Source organism: Lygodium microphyllum, chromosome 20 (assembly GCF_053477565.2).
Source record: "Lygodium microphyllum isolate KBCC chromosome 20, Lygodium_microphyllum_v1.1.10, whole genome shotgun sequence".
Classification (NCBI taxonomy): domain Eukaryota; kingdom Viridiplantae; phylum Streptophyta; class Polypodiopsida; order Schizaeales; family Lygodiaceae; genus Lygodium; species Lygodium microphyllum.
The window spans coordinates 135,261,811-135,278,153 of NC_141154.1; the positions used below are offsets into that span (position 1 = coordinate 135,261,811).

A 16,343-nucleotide genomic window follows, 5' to 3' on the forward strand; every position below is an offset into this window, starting at 1 on the left:
AACTGTCCAAAATATGCTACAATACAAATCTGGTCATAGCTTGAAGTAGAAGTGTCCAATTTCCATGTCTGAGCTGTAGAAATGTAGATGACAATATATAGTATCCATCCATACCATCAAATTTAAGTTTCGATGAAGATAAAGCATTAAGTAATGGAAATTGTTCCAAATATGAAGCATGCTACTAAGAAGATTCTTCCATAGGCAAACCCTTCCACTTTATAAGATACTCCACAAGAACTCGGTTCCTTTAGAACTTTCACATGCTTACCAAAAATCCTTTTAGATTCGTAAATGATCAAACCATCTTCATCAAGGGGAGGTAGTTCTTCAAGAGCTTGGATTCCGGGCCAACATAACTCTCAAGTTGAGATACATGAAAGACATTGTGGATGCGTGTAGTTGGAGGCAAATCAACTTGATAGGAAAGATTCCAACTCTCTTAATTATTTGGTATGGACCATAATACCTATGAGAAAGTTTATTATGTCCTCCTTTTTAAGAGAAGCATAAGGATATTTTGGAAACTTCAAGAAAACCCATTCATATTTATCAAACTCCACATGTCTTCTTTTCTCATTCACATAGGCCTTCATTGTCTCTTGAGCTTTTCCAATGTTATCCTTCCATTGCTTCATAAAAGCCTCCATCTTCTCTAACTCTGCATGTGCATTAGGATTCACATCATCATGAAACAATGCGAAAGGCACTTAACCATTGTAGCCATACAATGCTTCAAAATGAGACATTCCAATACTCATGTGATAAGTATTATTATAACAAAATTCTGCAAGATGAAGCCAATGGTCCCATGCATTTTGTGTGTCATGGTAAAAATGACGCAAATAAACTTCTAGCCATTTGTTAGCCCTTTTAAATTTCCCGTCCATTCTTGGATGCCATACTAGGAGTCAAAATAGTCCCCGTAGAAGAGAACAAACTCCTCTAAAAGTTGCCCATAAACTTGGTGTCACAATCGGACACAATCTTTATTGACATTCCATGAAGCTTAAAGACAAATTCCATAAACTAATTAGCCACTTGCTTTGCTATAAATTGAGCCTTTGTTGGAATGAAATGGGTTGATTTAGTCAACCAATCTACCACAACATAAATGCTATTCCACTATGTTTTGTTGTAGGCAATCACGTTATGAAATCCATGCTAATATTAGTCCACTTCCCATGAGGAATAGGTAGTGGCTGAAGCAAACCGCTAGGTAGAAGTGTGGAATCCTTATTTTGTTGACACATAAGACAACTCATGGCATAGTCTTTAACATCTCTCTAAATCCCTTTTCAATAAAAGCTCTTATGGATATTATCAAATGTTTTGAAACAAACCATGATGTCATGCTAAAGGTGAAGAGTGCATCTCTCATAAAATGCAGTCTTTGAAAGATGATTGAGGAGTCAAGAAAACCTATCCTTGATACCATAAAAAACCATCATGCCATTTATAATTTGGGTACTCTTCTCCTTTGCCTTGCTGAAATTCCTTCATCATTTTGGATGCTTGCCCATCAACCAAATACTCTTCTTGAATATCATGGATACAATCCTTATGCACGTTTGAAATGGTAGAGATAGAATGTGCCCACATTCTTAATAAGACATCTGCCAACACATTGTCTTTTCTAGCCATATAAGATCTCTCAAAGTCATAACCTTAAAGAGTAGCTAACCATCTTCGTTTTTCGAGAGATAAATTTGGTTGTAAAAGGAAGCATTTTAGCACACGATGATCACTTTTGACCTTGAAATAGCCGCCATATATGTAATGATGCCACTTTTAATCGTGTGCAATATTACCAACATCTGTTGCTCATAAACATGTAATTGACTCTCCTTGTCATCAAGCTTCTGAGTTTCATAAGCTATGACTCCATGGTCTTGACATAAAACATCCCCAATTCCTCTTCCACTAGCATCCGCACATATGATAAACTCCTTAGAGAAATTCACGTGTACAAGGATAGGTGCTGAAATTAAAAGAGATTTTAGCTCATTGAAACTTTGATCAACGATGGAATCCCAAAAGAAATCCTCCTTTTTAAATTTATCCATCAATAGAGCTGCCAAATGAGCATAATTCTTAATGAACCTCCTATAGAAGGATGATAACCCAATGAATCCTCTCAAAGAGGTTGCATTTGTAGTAGGCTATTCTTTAACACATTTCACCTTGTTGGGATCAACACTAATGCCTTGCTCTCCCACAACATGACCTAAGTATTCAACTTCATCTTCTATGAAAAAACACTTTGTCATCTTAGCAAAGAGTGTGTATCTTTGTAATGTGTCAAAGACCTCACGTATATACTTCAAACGCTCATCCTTGTATTTGCGATAGATGAGAATATCATCAAAGAAATCAAGGACTATTTTTAATAAGAAGGATTGCAATATTTTATTCATGAGGGCTTGAAAAGTAGCAGGTACATTGGAAAGCCCAAATGGCATAACCAAGAAGTGGTATAATCCTCTTTTAGTCCTAAAAGCTATTTTAAACTCATTGTCTTCCTTCATTCGAATTTAATGATAGCCCAAGCAAAGATCTATTTTGGTGAAAATCTATTCTTTACAATTGACTTGTTTAAATCCCGATAATCAATGCACATGTAAAATGATCCATCCTTCTTCTTGACTAAGAGCACGGGAGATGAAAATGGTGATTGACTTTGCTGAATTAAACCCATTTGTAGCAATTCTTTGACTTGTCACTCCACTTCTTTTCTCTCAAACTTGGACCAAAAATAGGAAGGTTTATTGATGGGCTTTGTGTTAGGCAACAAATCAATAGGATGGTCAATCTATTGCTTTGGAGGCAAAGATGATGGTGGTTGAAATAAATCATTGTATTCCTCTAATATCTCTTCCAATCTTGTACCCCTTTTCTTTGTAGAAAAACATGGCTAATTTGATTATTGCTCTTCATCTACTTTCACAAGTAAAAGAGTGAAGATACATGACTTGGCATTGTTTTTTTTTTTTTGCAATTTCTTCATGGAAATGAGTTTTATATATTTGTGATCTATGCCTTTCAATTCTATGTGTTGTCCTTGCCAATGAAATTCCACTTGCAATTGTTCCAAGTCTAAAGTGAATTTGCCAAGTGTGTTCAGCCAATTACATCCAATAACAATGTCAATAGGCCCCATATCCAAAGTGATCAAGTCCACGTGTTATACAAGAGGGCGATAGTTCAATTGAAGTACATGGACACACTTCTTTACTAGACTCATATGAGCCATTGGCAACTTGTATCTGTAAGGAGGAATCCATGTCAATGGGTAGGAACTTTAGTCCGTTCAAAGATTTGGTGTTGACGAAGCTATGAGTGTTGCTTGTATCTACTAAAATATGTGCAACCTTGCCATTGATGATACATTTAAGTCTAAGTATAATTTCTCCTTTGCATCCACACCATGCATCATGTGAAATAATACACAAGGAAGCATGAGAAGAATCATGAGTGCCACCCAGGATCAATTAGAAATCCATCCATGGGATCATACAATTTTTCGTTAGTGGCATCCTCTTCTTCTCTCAAATTTCTTTGACCATTGGGCAGTAAATTTCCGTCTTGATCTTATTTTTCTTCTTCAACTTCCACATCTTGAGTGATCACCATATTGATTTTTGAATTCTTAGATTTGCACTTCAGCTTATGATCTTGTGACCACTTTTTCTCACATTTGAAACATAATCCTTTGGGATGCATTTCTCTAAACTTCTCATGAGGAAGGAAGTTGCTATTAAAATTGTTTTGAGATAGTTTAGGAGCACTTTTATCTCTTGAAATTTTACCTCTTGTCTCAGCCACATTTTTGAAATTTTTCTTCCATTTCTATACATAATTTCACTTTTTTTAGAGACATAAATAGTGAAAAAAGTTGGCACTTTTCTATTATAACTATTTTAACTATTATAACCCCTATTTTCTTGCTTTAAAGAGTCTCTTGATTGATTGAAAACTTGCCCATATTTTGTAGATTGGTTGGAAAGTTTATTGCTCAAACTCCTTTGTTAGAAAGTTCATGCATCTATCTTGTACTTCAAGGAATATCTTTCAGCCAATTATATGGCCTCATGTAAAGTTTTTGGTTGTTGAGCTCCTACCTCGAATGATAGGGTAGGGTCAAGACCAAAAATGCATTTATTCAACTTAGCAAAATTTGAAATGCCTTCAACATGCATGGAGAGATTTTATTAGGTGTTGGAAGAGTCTCTAACAAACATTCCTCTTTGAGCACATGTCTACCATCTTCTTTGGAGCCTTTCTTTTTCCAAAGGGAAAACAAAAGCATTAATCATTACTTACTTGAACTCCTTCCAAGTGAGAAAGTTTTGTCTAATCTTGTGCATGTAATGCCACCAACCATGGGTATAACCTTCAAGATGAAGAGCCATAAAATAAATCTTGGCTTCTTCACTTCTAGGATAAAGAGTGAAGTAAAATTCAAGCTTATTAATCCATTCCTCCCACTTTAAAGGTGAAGCGTCATCCCCTTTGAAATTAGTGATATTGATCTTTTCCTTATACTCTTATTCATTGTAAGATAGCTCCCCATAAGCATGTTGCTTCTATGAATCTTTGTTCCATTACTTTTTCCTAAAAGTAGGTGGCCTAAAACCATGAGATGGGGTTAGTCATTTGAAACATGCTCTTTGTTTGGGATATCATGGGCTAATCTTCTCTCATCATACCTTCCACCTTCATGAACTTGATTGTTGACTGCATTCCCTTTTTGTATATTTGAGGGGTGCTGGTAAAAAGACTTGTAGAAAGGGTCACATCCATGATAATCATCATCCCATTGATTGTTGTCTTGTTCCCCTTCATGTGTATGACTATCTTTTAGGCTGATAATCTGAGGTCTTGTGGTATGAATGCCATGGGTTTGTGAAGGGTGATTGTTACCCCTCACTCTAAATGGTTCTCCCCTCTCAAAAGTATGCATAACTGGCTAAGAACTTTCTTTGTTTGGATGGTGAGGATTACCAACAAAAGGGGTTGCATGTGGATCTTCAATAGTTTAAGATTCCCTTTGTGGCTTGCTCCCAATTTCCTTTATGCCTGAGATGAGTTCTTGGAATAAATATTTGTTGCTTTGCCTACAAATCAAAGATGCCCTTGTTTACTTGTGCCATCCCTACAACAAACCTTGATTCATATGTATTAAGCCTTCATTCAAAGTCTTTAAATCCTTAGATAGACCTTCATTCACATGTCCCAACTCTGTTCTCATTAATAGGTAATCATTCACTACATACACTTCATGTGTGTCATCCCTTTCTTGGTGTGTGTTGTAAGAAATCCCAATGCTTAAATATTCATCTATTTGTTCAACATTATGGGCTTCATTTTTGCAATTTTCATCCTCTTGAAATTTTCTGACACCATCATTCAATGCTTCAATAATGGGGTCTTTCTTCTTATTCTTGGCCATTAGGAGAGAGTGTTGTAATAGTAGACAATTTGTCAATAAATCCCCTATTTCTCTCAAAATATAGCACCAATCCCAATGCTTAATAGCTCTATGGGAAGCTTATTATATGAAGATATACTATATTTTAAACGATATGAACTTGGGTTGGAGACTTTGGGTGGAACAATGACAAAAAATGGAGCTATCAAGTTCTCAATGTTGATCAATATAAATTTTTTGTAATTGAATCTTCACTTCCAAGAAAAAGTTTCATGCACCGTGTCCACCACCTGTAAGTATCCTATTTGACCTTGTTGTGGGAGTACCTTGAGTGGAAGAAACCCTTATAAACCTTTGTAATAACAAGGATAACCTATAGATTGGTAGGTACCTACTGTAATACCTGTAAAAATGTGACCACCACCTGTAGGTATCCTGAAAATAAGAGATGCCTTGCACCTCTTCCAATCTTCTTCCAATGGAACCTTCAATCACAGTCATACCCTGAATAGGACTAATCACTATTGTACTACTACCAAACTCTGATAATGGGAAATGTACTTGCACCTAAATTTGAAAATTGCATGGGCTCCGAGACTTGAGGGTTGTGCAAAGTTCCTTCTCAAGCCGAGTTGTGCACCCCTTCAGGGTCATAATCAAGAAGGGAGGGTCACCTCTGTTTTGTCTTCCTAACTCACCTAGCATCTACTTTTCCTTACGATAATCAACATGGAAAAAACATTCTAATGGCTAATCAAACAAGGATGATATGAATTGATTGAAAAAACCTTTAAATTCTTCAATGAAATGCAAGTAGATATTGAAAAATGACTAAATTGAAAAGGATATGGATAGGGCATTACCCTTTTGCAGTGACTCACTTCTTTTACAATACTCTCACTTACTATTTTCATCCTTATTTCAATCCTATAGCATCAATGTTCAATCATCCAACAAAAATCCAAGTTAAGTAGGCAATGAGTAGTATTTATATAATCAATTTGGCATCAACATTTGCATGCTCATAGCTTCTATGGCTTCTCACCTCTTTTTTGTCTTTCTCTCTCCATTTCTAGTATTTATCTATCCTCATCACTCTCTTTCTCTCTCTCTCTCATGCACTCCTCTCTCTTCTGCAGTATTCTCTCTCTTCTTTCTCTCTCTCCAGTCCACTTCTTGACAAGTGGTATCATAGCATTGGTCTTTGATCCATTTTTCTTCTCTTTTCTTCATACTCAGTCCAAGTTTTCTTAATGAAAAATCAATTTCAGACAAGTACTACACATATAGGATATGGACAGTGATGACTAGTAGACATCTACATTTGGAAGGAGACTACATCTAGAGATCTTTGGGACACATAATATGGTAGTGGAAGGCCAAAATAGTAGGTCTTCGTCAAACTTTCATGCAAACTTTGGATGTATTTGTAAAATAGGGACTAACTGGACTAGGAGAAAACTTAAACCTTTGTTACTTTTTTTAGTACAGTTTTTTTCTCTCTCTCTCTCTCTTCCAAGATTTTGGTGGCTAAAGCTTCCATGGTGACTGCCAAGAAATGCAGCAATCTTGCTCTCCAATGATATCTTATTCCTATTTAACCATGGGGCAATGATTCTTCAACCCTTGTGCATCAGATAGACAACGAATGTCTAATAGCTGATTTCTTGTAGCAGATCATAGTCCATAGCCAACCACAATCATCTTCCTAATGGATTTCCTAATTATTGAGCTACTACTTGGCCTTGTCTTTAGCATAAACAAGCCTTGCAAGTCACTAATCATCATTTTTTCTCTCTAAAACCCTAGTATACAACAGGGCAACTATAGTTTCAGACACGAAAGCTTCAATTTCTTCAATCTTTGGCCCTTCCCGACCTCCAAATTCTCTCTACCATCATTTTGAAGCAAGATGGATTCCAGGATTGAAGGAATTGCTATGATTTCAACCTATTGAAGAACTTGAAGCTCATATTGAATGATTATTTTGGGGCTTTTTTTCAAGAACCTTGAGTCTTTGACATTCAAGTATTCAAGCAAGCCCAAGGAATTGATTCTTCATGTAATCAATCATATTTGAGCTCATATGGGCTAATGTTATGGACTTTTTAAGCTTTTGATGGATTCATGGTGGATTATGGAGGGCTTTTATAATATTTGGATTGAAGCTCGCATCAATCATCTTCTTCAAGCTTAATCAAGGTATTCCACTTGCTTAATCTCTGTGTGAGGATGTTGAGGAAGAAGTTTGGCAAGGATATTTTAATGATCTAACCAACACTTTTCCTTTTGATCCAGGTGGAAGTGTTCCTTTTGATCTAGGAGGAACTCTTGATGAGCCACTTTTACTGCTACTAATTGTTTCATTTCCATGGATACTTGGATAGGTTCTAGGAGCCCTAATACACTTCGTATGAAGGATAATATTCATGGGAGAGATATGTTTATCCTGATAAATAGTGGCACTACATAGTTTTGTGAATGAGTTCATTATGGATAAGCTGAATTATTTTCCCATTGACTTACAATAGCCCATAAGAGTTCAAGTAGCCAATGGTGAAGAAGAAATCAACACTCAAATATGCCCACAAGTTTCTTTACAACTGGCTGAAAATTATGAAGCAAAAGTAAATCAGATAACCTTGGAAATGAGACCCATACATATTGTACTCGAGTGTGATTGGCTGATGACATTGGGCAAAATTGCTATGGATTTCTCATAGCTATATATGGATTTTACCCTTGACGAATAGCTCATCCATTTACAGGGAATTCCTAGTAAATTAGATTTTCAGCTTATCACCATTCAACAACTCAAAAAGCTATACAAGAGGTGCTCACAAATCTTTGTTTTGCACCTCAATAAAGAGATTAAAGATCAATCCATAAATTCGGCAAATCATCCTCCATAAATTCGGCAAATCATCCAGCTTTGAAAGCTCTCCTTAAGGAGTATAGGGATTTGTTTGAAGTGCCTACTTCATTGCCTTCCAAGAGAGCAGTAGATCACCCAATTGATTTGGAGCCCAACTCGAAGCCAACTAATTAGCCATCTTATGGATTATCCAACTGTGAGCGTGAAGAAGTAGCCAAGGAAATCAAGGAGCTTCTTGAAATGGGATTCATTGAACCTAGTTCTTCACCTTATGTATCTCCGGTCTTATTAGTTAAAAAGAAAGATGGCTCTTTCAGGATGTGTATTGATTACAGGGATCTAAACAAGATCATAGTGAAGAACAAGTATCCAATACCTAGAATTGATGATGAGTGCTATCCTTATTCTGCAAGACATACACTTCATGACAAAGTCTTTGACATCTTTCCACAGCCCTTTCCAATAAAAACTTTTATTGATCCTATCATAAGTCTTGAAAACTCCAAGATGTCTAGCTAAAGTCGAACAATGTAGTTCCTCCAAAATTTTCCTTGTAAAAGAAGAGGTAGAAGAAATGGCAATCTTGCCATTTAACCAAATAAGACCATTTTTAAGCTGATAATGCGAGTTTTCTTCCATAAGACCTTGTAATTTCTAAAAAATATGCCTGAGTTCTTCATTCAAAAGATAAGCCTCCTGTAGTTCTTCAATCCAATCACTATGTAGTTCTCAGTCATTGCTGAAACTTTGCAAGCCCATGTACAAGAAAGATAATCAGCCACCACTGAACTCAAGGGGGCTAGATTCTATGAAGATTGACTTGAGGTCAAGGTATCATCAAATCCGTATGCGAGAGGGTGATGAAATCAAGACTACCTTTAGGACTGATCAAGAGCTCTACCATTTCTTAATGATGCCATTTGGGCTTACAAATACCCTAGCTACCTTCCAAAGTCTGATGAACAAGATTTTCAGGCTTTTCTTTTTCAGTTTGTCCTAATCTTCTTTGATGATATTTTGATTTACAGTAAGACCCTTAAAGACCATTTATCGCATATGAAGAATGTTTTTGATGTATTGAGACATCACAAACTCTTTGCTAAAGAGAATAAATTCTCTTTCTTGTAGACTAAAGTGGAGTACGTGGGACATATTATCAGTGAAAAAGGAATCCATGAGACTAAACCCAAGAAGGTGCAGTGTGTTAAAGATTGGCCAACACCTACTACCACTACTTCACAGTTTCTTGGTTTATCTTAATTTTATTGCTAACTTATCAAGCATTATGTGGCTATTGTAACTCCTTTGACTAATAGGTTGAAGAAGGAAGCTTTCTTTTGGGATGCACTTGTAGATAGTAGCTTCAACTACATAAAGGAACTCCTTACTTTTACTCATATTCTAGTATGCCAAGATTTTTCAAAGGAGTTTACCATTCAATGTGATGCCAATGGACTGAGACATAGGGGCTATTTTGTTACAAGAGCATGGAGTGATTGCATTCGAAAGTCACAAGCTTACATATAAGAAAATGGCTATGAATGTCTATATTGACCAAGAGATGTTGGCTATCTTGCATATAATAAACAAATGGCACCATTATTTATATGATAGCCAATTTAGAGTTGAAAGTAGTGATCACAAGGGTCCTTAAGTATTTTCTCACTTAGTCCAATCTTACTCCTAAGCAATGTAAGTGGGTAGCTACATTGCAAAATTATGATTTTGACATCACTCATACGAGGGATAGAGACAATGTTAGTGGCTCATTCTCGTTCTTGTATGTGGGCCTATAAAGTTTCAACTATGATGACTGAGCTACATAGCAATTGGATTAAAGAATTGACAAAAGCCTATCTTTGGATGAAGAGCTCAACCATGTTTTTTAGAACTTACAGCAAGGTCTCATGGAAGATAACTCACATTTTCAACTTTAAAATGACCTAAGCTGGTTAAATGGCAAGATTATCAATTCCTCTACTTCTTTTATACAAAAAATTATGGAAGAGTTGCATTCTTCACCTTTAGCTGGACACCTTGGAGTTTTCAAAACCTATGATAGGATCAGTAAAATCTTCTATTGAAAAGGACTATGGAAATATAACAAAGATTTTATCATGAAGTGTATGTCTTGTAATCAGAATAAGAATAGCACCCATAAGCCAGGTGGTTTATTGCAGCCATTCCCTATTCCTATGGGAAAATTGATACACATTACCATGGACTTCATTATTAGCTTACCTACTACCAAAAAGGGATGGAATAGTGGATAGACTTGCTAAGGCAACCCAATTCATTCCAACCAAGACCCAATTTACTGCCTCTTAAGTGGCCAGTCCGTTTATGGAGAAAAATTTTAGATTATATGAATTACTGCAAGTAATTATTCATGATGGAGATTCAAAGTTCATGAGTAACTTTTGGCAGGCAAAATTCACATCCATGGACACTAAGTTGACTCTCTCTACAACCAAACTACCATCCACAAAGCGATGGATAGATAGAAAGGGTAAATAAGTTGTTGGAGACTTATCTTCGGCATTTCTGTTATAATGTGCGGAATTCATGGGCTTCTTGGTTATACTTGGTTGAGTTTGCCTACAATAACTCCACTCATACTAGCATTACAGTTTCATCCTTTGAGACTATATGGTTATAAGATACCCTTACCCACAGTCATGCTCAATTAAAGAATCAATCCTCATGGAAAAGAAAATTTGAAAAGAATGCAATCCTTTCTTTAACAATATAAGATGAATCTTTAAGAAAGCCCAAGACCATATAAAGATGAATGCAAACGAGAATAGGTGACCCTTAGAATTCCAAGAAGGAGAATTAGTCTTGTTGAAGGTGCCCAAGTCTAGGTATTCTACTTTAAAGGATTGATCCGATAACAAGCTTGCTCGCAGATTTTATGAACCCTATAGGATCCTGAAAGCACATTGGAGACTTGGCACATACATTAAAGCTACCCTCTTCCACTAAGATTTGTAATGTATTCCATGTTAGTCAGCTCAAGCCTTTCTATGGTAATCTTCTTGATATAGTTAATGAGCTACCATCTATTAATAAAGGTCTTATTCAGTACATCCCAGAGGTTGTTATAGGTCAGCGTGAGAAAAATCTTACTCTCGTCCTATCATTGAATATTTAATCAAGTGGAGAGGTTTTCCACTTGAGGAAGCTTCTTGGAGGCCTATTTCTATACTAAATGAGTTTCCTTACCTACAAGACACATTGGTAGCTAAAGCATGTAAACTATGGAGCCAGTTATGATGCAAGCAGCAAACTATTTTAGAATAGTTTTTATTCTATCTAATTTTCATAATTATGCCACCTACATACGGTCAAAGTACTCTTCAAGAGCTACGTTTTGACATGTGGTACACTTTGTTTGGATACTTCTACCAGAAGTTATGGTGGTAGATTTGGTTCAACAAGGTTTGTTCTTACAAGTTGTCATCATTTGTCTATCAGCTAATACATCCTCTGTATGACTCGATGATGCATAGTGTCCCTTCTATTTGCCTTTCTGGTTAGTCTATTTTTTCTAGCACTCTTTGGTAATGCGGCCATACTTACCACAATAGTGACAATCCTTATCTTTATTCGAATTGTCATGAGTATGATGTGGCTGCCCAGGATCCTCTACCCCTAAGGCTAGATCTCCCCCTCATTCTAAAATGTCCACCACCTTTTTCATTCTAACTCGGCTAAGTAATACTACTATGAGATGCATTCTGTTGTGTTCCTCTTCCGCGAGCAAACCCTCTTTCACAGCTTCCACGACCTTGTTGATTAGAATAGAACACTGCATCTTTGCTTTTAGAGCTACTTAATCTAGTAGCTAACCCCAATTTGACTTCTTTATATATGAGCAATGACACAAGCTCATTAAAATCTGGTCTCTAAGCATGCACTGATATAGAGGTATCAAAACATTTGTACTCAAGTCCTAAACCATTTAGGATAATAGCCACTAAATCCTCATCATCAAATATCAACTCCAACTAGAGCTAGCTGATGTGCAATGGTCTTAATTTCGGTCACATAGTCCTGTATGCATCAACCTTTCCTATCCATATTGTTGAACTTCTACTTTAGCTAAATTTCATGAGCACTAGTGATCGTGCCATAATACCACATAAAAATATTCAAAGCATCCTCTAGTGACTTGCAGTTCATTATCTACATGACCATTGCATCATATATACACAAGGACAACCAATGCAACACCCTTTGGAATCTTTCCAACGATGCTCGATGTGCCCATCTCTATTCACCTGTAGGATTTTTTTCGGGAAGCTCGAGTTTAGCTTCAACACCCATGACTAAATCCCAATAGCCCTTTCCCATCAGAAAGTTCTCCATCCGAAACTTCCAAATAGCATAGTTACTGTTATTGATTTTGTCACCCACTATTTGAGTCATATTATCTGATCTCTCTACATTTGGCACGTCTATGACAGAATGTATTCACTGCAGTGATAAAAAAATTTCAACTTGACTTCCTAGAAACCAAGTAATTTTCACAGACAAGGTGTTTGTATGCACTCCAATCAATCCAATAAATATGAAGACAAGTTGTTTGCAATATCAACTATGAGTGACCAGCAGCAAGTTCTCTGCTAAATTCTGAATGTTCTCTATTTAGAAAACCCCTTAAAGCGTTCCAAACATATGCCTTTTCATTTGTAAGTTCACAGACATTTCTATGAGTATCAAGACTTTCTTACACAACATGTAGCAACCAAGAAGTTTCTTACAATTGCAACTAGCCAAGTACCTCCATTTTACCATCAATTAACCACCCCAAAATTGGACATTGAAGCCTTCCATTGTTCCTCTAAAGCTTTGTTGAATAACCTCCAAGCATTACATACAAGTTGCCTCAACTTTATGATCACACTCAGTCTGTTACATAAGGCTTCCGATCACTTTAGGAGTGCTCCACCACATGGCAAGCATACTTAGTGACAATATTCAAGGAGATTGTGTTATGCTAGCTCCCAAATGAGCTACAAATTGCTTCATTTAATGCTCAGATAGTAGGCGCAATTTCTTGCAGCTCACACTAATCTATCCATGTGTTCTCTACTGCTCAGTTTAGTGCTACCATTTTCAGCACTGCATAATGCCCAGAAAGAAACACAGAGTAAGCACTATCTCTCTTCATTAGCAATCAAGTATGACAGCACTTATCAAAGCTCAAATGTTGTCCACGCTATCATCTAGAAACATGCACAATTTTAGGGACGTCCACACATGTTTGCTATTGGTTGAAGTTCTAATGGTTAACACTCAACACTACTCCATATGTATCAAAGAAGAGCTAATGGGGACACCCTTGAATGCCTCAAACAGGTCCTGATCATAAGACATATCAACTATATGTCTCTTACCCAAGATTTTCATTGATTGCAGTCCCCACTGAGCGCCTAATTATGCTCATGCTCAACAAGACCATGCTCTGACGCCATGTTGAGAGAATGGGAGAGAGAGACATGAGGCCACAGAGAGCTCAATGCTCTAATTTTCTTCATCATTATTCAAGTACTCACACACAGACTCAGTAACCTAATACAACTAGGTCTAAGTGACCAAAATCGTACTAATCTACTAACTACAATTAAGTCATGACCCGACTTATTCAATGACACACACATGCTAGGGACAGCTAGACACATAGCTATCATGTCAGGTTAGTAGCTTGAGCTTGAAGTCTCAACATCACTTTCATCAAGTAGCCAAACTCAAAGGAGGAGTTGTTTTCTAAGAAGAGTACACTCAATATGTTGATGAGCTCAGACAAAGATCTAAATATCCATATGGATCCCTTTCGAGTCCTTAAAGTCCACAAGTGAAACTTTTACTTGGCCACGTCACAATTTGAAACTCCTATAGATACATGTGATAGAATGTGGTCATTGGTTACATGTTGAAATCAACAACACAAGTCAATCCAATAACAAATGCAAGAAAAACCTAATCCTTAATTTTTGAAAAATAGAGTGAGATCGATGGAGCTGGCAAGGCTATAGGAGATAGTGAGGAGACCTACGCGCCCACATGTCCAATGCATGCATTGTGGTGGAAATCACCTTACATCACAATGTCAGGACCCTAGATCCCAACCTTGCACCAATTGTGGTAGGTTTGGCTATGACGCCATGCATTTTGCAGGATACCAAGCAAGCTTCCATACTCACAACCATACAACCAACCATACCTAGGGAATAGGCCACCAAACTTCCTTGGAAGGGGAGCCCCATTGGCTTTTCTAGCACCTAACGATATGAAACTGGTAATCCCTAGAATGGAGATTAATCCCACAGGCATCCCTAGGCCACGTAGACCTTTCGTAACCCACCCACCGAGCAATGCTTCAGTTACTGATGTCGACTATACCGCCTCTCATTGAACCCCTTGAAATGCTAGTTCTGGGTGAAGCATAGATGTATCCTAGAAAAGTAACACAAAAGATGATGAAAGATGAATCATGCTGATGAAGTGAATCTAATACAAGGGTATCGTAACACAAAGGAAGCCCTGGAGTGTAGGAAGACTGTCGAAGAAGCCTTTGAGTTTACAAACACAAGATGATGAGGTGTCACTCGGATCAGGAAGACTGCCGTCGAAGGGTGAGGAGCCTCTGAATCTACAAACGCGAGGATGAAGAGTGGTACCTACAAACATGGAGACAGCTAATGAAGTCTATGTTTCCAAATGCAAGCCTGATGAGGTGATGCCAGCTCGCTACTAGAGTGATATCAAAAGGGTGGGAAGCAGCCAAGAACCAAACACAAGGTGCAACTGCCTCTCATGAAGGTGACACTTGCTGGAGAGAGACACCAGATGGTGAGGAACCTCCCTGGCTACCAAACGCAAGGTGGAGCCACTAAAAGGGTGGAGGATGACGCTAGATAGGGTGGATGCTAACGCCAAGAGAGTGTGGACTCCAAACCCAAGGTGTAGGAGCACAGAAGATGATGTCGCCAACAATGGAGGATGGACGCCAGCTAAAGAGGAGCACACTGCCACTATAAACACAGCTAACTGGAGAGGGAGGCTGGAGCTAGGAGAGTGTGGAGATGGTGGTAGGAGAGGAGAGAGAGAGATGATGGAGAGAGTGTGTGTCAAAAGACTAATGGAGAGAGAGTGGGAGTGACGAACTGAAGGATCAACCCTAAGGAATGAATGAGAGAGTGGCTGATAAATAGGCACAGTCAAACTAGGGTGGCGCCCCTTTTTGAACTACAAATCCTAAACGAAAACCCTATACGCAAAAATGCAAATTGCGGGTGAAGGGTAAAGGGTTTCTCAACATCCCCTCTTAGGCCCAAAAAGGGGAACAAGAGAAGAGAGAGGTGGAGATGCAATGCTACATGCTGAAGAATGCTCATGCAGCAAGTGCCACTTAGACAATGTCCCTCGTGGGAAAATTGTTCACTTACTTAAGCGTCCTAGTACAAAGATTATGAAATCATGCAATGAATAGAAGGAATCTCAAACTTTGTGTGGTGCTGAGAACCATAAGGATATGCCCATACTCAATCTCGCGATGTGGCTCCATGCAGACCAAGGGATGAAAAAGGTCCACCCTGTAATCTGAGAATACCACCTCAAAAAGAAGGTGACCTTTGAAGATAGTCAGGAGACTAGATGAGCTGTAGAACCCAAAATGCAACCTCGGGAGAGAAGCCACTAGCTCCGTGACTCCATGCTAGAAGAAATATGAAGGCCTAGTCACCAAGTTGCTGCTGAAGATCCAAGGGCCCCGATCTAGGTACATCCTCTAGATCCTAGGTATGAGTAGAGGAAATGACTGCTCAAAGAAGAGGAAATGACTACTCAAAGAAGAGGAAATGACTGCTTCATCTGCTCCCTCTGCACCACTCGTTGTTGCTAGTGGACATGTGGCATGCGGACAGCCCTGTCCTTGGTCAGCCTAGCATCCATTTTTTGCACTCTTAGAGTTGGGCCCATAGGATTCATTGTCCTTAGCTTTTCCATTCTTATGTCTTCCGTTGAATTTAC

General features: G+C 37.9%; 1 protein-coding gene across 2 annotated transcripts in view; it reads right to left on the bottom strand.

Moving 5' to 3' along the window:
• Positions 1–13,158: 13,158 nt before the first annotated feature.
• The window catches only part of APX6 (ascorbate peroxidase 6), a 90,139-nt gene continuing 86,954 nt past the window's right edge, over positions 13,159–16,343 (bottom strand). For both annotated transcript variants that reach the window (XR_015687594.1, XM_087661074.1), the window contains one exon: positions 13,159–13,433. The gene's annotated coding sequence lies outside the window, so the exon portion shown is untranslated. The remainder of the gene's footprint in view (positions 13,434–16,343) is intronic.